The following is a 4,261-nucleotide window of genomic DNA, read 5'->3' as shown; positions in this document are numbered from 1 at the left end:
TTTTTAACAACCATGGAAGAAAGAAGTGAGCATCAGTATGTTGGAAAGGCCACATTGCCTCCACATTCTGTAGAGGAAATTTCCTCCCTTGAATATTCCAGTTTCTTTGATCATTGAAATTCCTCATCTTTCTTGGATTGTAGTCACACTACACCTATGTCTCCCTCTGTGTTCACATCACATCCTTCCCTTCTTTATATGGTCTCATTTTCTGTTATATGAAAGATTCTTCTGGCATACCCATATAATATCACTTTTTATTGGATTTAAGTCAGACAAAGATAATCCAGAATGGTTTCTTAATTGAAAAACCTCAATTTCATTACATATGCAAAAATTCTTTTCTCAAAGAAGTTAACATTTACCAATATCAAAGTTTCAGATGAAAAAATATCTTTATGGAAGTGACAATTGAACCTACTGTAGTCATCCTCTGGCCTGTCAGAATTCATGTGCATCTTATGTGCAAAATATATTTAATCAATCCTACCATCCCCAGAAATCTCAACCAGAATCTCATCTCTGTATCATCATCTTTATATCATCATCTATGTAGCTCAAAATTTACAACTCATCATTTAACTCATTTAAATAGGTGAGACTCTGGATATAATCCAAAATCAGATAAAATTACTCTCCATTTGTGGAACTATGAATCAAGAAAGCAAATTATTTGCCTTCAAAATTTATGGTAGGACTGATATAACCTATATATTTTATTTCAGAAGAAAGAAATTATATGTAAAGGAGATTCACCAGTCCTAATCAAGTTCAAATCTAGCAAGAAAAATTTTGTTAGGTTTTAAGGCCTGGATGGTAATTTTTGACTTGCAGCTCCCCTCACTAGACTCAAAGATGGCCACAGGCCTCAGATTCCATTTAGTTTATTCACTCTTCCCCTTGCTCTACAAGCATCTGCCTTAAAATTTATTCTGCCTTTTCCTTAAAGGGTCATACATATTTGCAGCTTAATGGCTCAACATCCTTAATTCTTGCCTTCAGAATTTTGGAAGTCTGAGGGTTTCTAACATATGCCTGAATTTTGTTTTTGTTAGCCCACATAAAAAAAATCTGGTTTTATCAGTGCTATTTCTGAACTAAACCATTCTCAAAAATCTGCTTGTCTATCTGTATGCATCACAAAGATACACATTATTAGAAAGAACAGTCCTCTACATAGCTTTCATGCACCATTTGTAGTTTTGGCTTCTGATGAAATCTTTAAATAGATACATGATTTAAAATTTTTCAGCATATAGCTGACCAGATTGACTTTTTTATGATTTTGTTCTTGTAATTTTATTAACAATACATAAATATTAATGGACAGGCACCACCAACTTGACTGACCTAAATTAACTATCCTGTGGAAAAAGTGTTTTTTATATTATCCATCTTACCAATTATTCTTCATAAGCTGGTTAAAAATGTCATGTTGAACCCAAGTTTACATAATAAATAAGTTTAACTTTTACAATCAGCCACTATATGTATAAAAAACAAGCAGCCAAGCAATGACACATTTCTTCAACTTTTTAAAACACTTGCCCAAGTTGCTTGCTGCAATTAGAAGTACATGGCTTACAAAGAAATATGAGATAAAAAAAATTCTGTGAAACTGTCCATCATTAATGCTTTTCTGATGGGCAGGAATTATACTGATGTATCAAAAATACATTTTAAAGAATATTGGAAAAATACCCTTGCTTATTTATTTAATTTCTTACCCCTTAAATGACCACATTAATAAATCTTACAGTCAATTGAAACATCTTAACATGTGAGTTATGCAATGTTCACCATGGCAAAGGGCAGATCAAGAGCCAAATGCCTGGAAAGCTGAGAAATGCTACACATTCCTTTCTGTCTCTGCTTTATTGACTTGGATACAAGTACATATGCCTGGAAACAAAAGACAGAACCTTTAAGTATTTCTACAGTGATAACAATTAGCTTCCCCCTCAAATAAAAGTAGACATGTTAAGTCCAGCCACACAGAAAAGAACAGGCAGCTCCTGGAATGTCAGCAGGGGTCCTCACCTGTGTCTCAGGTCGTGACACAGGTGGTCATCTCCACTGTCATGCAGCCCAGGGGTCAGAAGTGGATATTCTCACTCAGAAGACAGTCTGGTGGCTTCCATCTCTACAGCACGGTTTGTTCCAGTATTTACAATGCATTTCAGTGGGCCACCTGTATACTGAACATCCTCATCAGATGACATCCAGGGCATCAGTAGATCATCACCCTGACTGCATGTGAGCAAAAGGCTTGTCCTTGCACAAACTCTGGACAATCCATCAGCTGAGAGAAGTCTATCTGTGGCATACTTCTGGGAGAAGGGCCTTGGATTGGCCACTTTTCTGGTTCTATCTTCTCATTTTCTCATCCACAACTTCTACTTCTGTGCTATCCTTTAAAATGAGATTAAGGTTTAGGTGAGAACCTGAACACAGTGAAATCCAGAAATCAGTGAAAAAGGCAAGAAACCTTGTTCATCCATCTTTCTCTGAAGAAAGAAGTCATGTTCCAAGTTTTCTATACTGAAGCAATATTCAATTCAATGCTTAAATATTCTTTAAGCAATGCTTCTTCTGCATGATACACCTGTACACCCATACTGTCCTCATAGTAATACATCATACTGGTGTTAATTTCTGTTTGAAATGGCTGATCTGTCCTTTCACCATATTCTCAGTAACCATATGAATAATCAAAGTGCACTCTGGGGTTTCCTCTGCCTCATCCTTTTCCCCGTCCTGGTCCTCTTCCTCCACCCCTGAAGGAACGTCAGATATGACCCCCTCACTCTGCACACTGGACAGTTCATCTTGATCATCTCTTTTTTCTTTGTCTCACTCCAAACTTCATGTGTTATGTCTCCTGTTATCATAGGAGGATTTATTTGCTTCAGATTGACACGGAGAGCTGTTGCAGGATCCAGGTCTCTCCTGACTCTCTGGTCTGTTACTCCTCATTTCAACCTTCTCTCCTTTTTTCCTTTTCTAATTTGTTCCTTCTTATTTCCTTGGATGACGACACACTCTGAGACTGCAAAACGGATTTTCCAGTGCTCACTAACTCTCTGGATTTTGGCCAGTTTGCCATATCGCGGAAATCACTGGCCTTATTGGATTTCCTTGTCTAGAGTTTTCCTGCGTTTATACTGAGCTCTGCCTGCAAGGTCTCCAGCCTGGGCTGCAGTGCCCAGTAATGGGAGGGATAAGTGCTCAGGAGGCTTTTTGGTCCAGGGGTTCTCCTTGGGCAGTGGCAGCCTCTCCTCAGGGCCCCAGCCCAGCAGCTCCTGGGTGTCCTTGACTGGTGGCTCCCCGACAAAGGGGCCCCGGGTCTCCCACATCTTGTGAACCCGGTGGAGCACCCAGGCCTGCAGGAGTACCCATGCCTGCAGAGGCATAGCTGCCTGGGGCACACTGTGGCCCAGCAATGGCAGCTTAGTACTCTCCCCACACCCCTGTGCTCCTGGCCGCCCTCTCTGCCTCCCTTCTCTCCTGCTCCAAAAAAGAAAAAAATAGGCTGTCCCCTTAACACTTTCCTTGGGAATCCCTTAAGCTAAAGTTCATCACAAATTCTGCTTTGCATTAAAAAAAAACCTCAAGACAAGTTTTTTTCACTATATTTCAGAATTACCTTTCCTCACATTCTCAATTATATATTCTTCACTTCTCCCTTAACACACAGCAGGAGGGGACCTAACACTCATATTTATGCCAATGTTCTGTTTATGGAATATATTTATCAACTAAGGCACTAGAGATTTCTAAGTTCTCACCAGACCAGTTTTGAAATTCCTGTCTACCAACAGTCCCTTTAGATTTTTTTTAGTCATGATTCTCCAAATTCTTCCAGTCTTCAACTTTTATCCAATTCTAAAGTCTCATTAATAATTTCTGGCCCTTCAGTATCCATGTATTTGTTTTATAGCTGATAACATTGGATGACATTGGTTCTTCTGTCTGTCCCAAATTTTCTTCTTCCTATTTCTTAGAGTAACAAGTCATTTGCTATGGCACTCAGATAATTCTGGGTCATCTCTTTATCTCAAGACCCTTTACTTTGTTAAAAATGCAAAGATAATATTTTCCTTAACAGTGTAATCTGTATGGGTTTCAGAATTTGCACATGGAGACTTCACATTGAAAACCACCATTTCATCCACTCCATGTGAAACATGCCTGTGTGAGAGGACATGGATGCTGCCTATAGGTTGTTGATAAAGTAAACTGACCACAATGAAAACCTGTA

General features: G+C 38.8%; 1 pseudogene; it reads right to left on the bottom strand.

The window, feature by feature from the left end:
* Positions 1-2,171: 2,171 nt before the first annotated feature.
* LOC144370173 (la-related protein 1B pseudogene) lies at positions 2,172-3,121 on the bottom strand (annotated as a pseudogene).
* Between the last annotated feature and the right edge of the window lie 1,140 nt (positions 3,122-4,261).

Source organism: Ictidomys tridecemlineatus, chromosome 13 (genome assembly GCF_052094955.1).
Source record: "Ictidomys tridecemlineatus isolate mIctTri1 chromosome 13, mIctTri1.hap1, whole genome shotgun sequence".
Classification (NCBI taxonomy): domain Eukaryota; kingdom Metazoa; phylum Chordata; class Mammalia; order Rodentia; family Sciuridae; genus Ictidomys; species Ictidomys tridecemlineatus.
The sequence above is the reverse complement of the archived record's forward strand: the minus strand, read 5'-3'. Positions and strand labels throughout refer to the sequence as shown.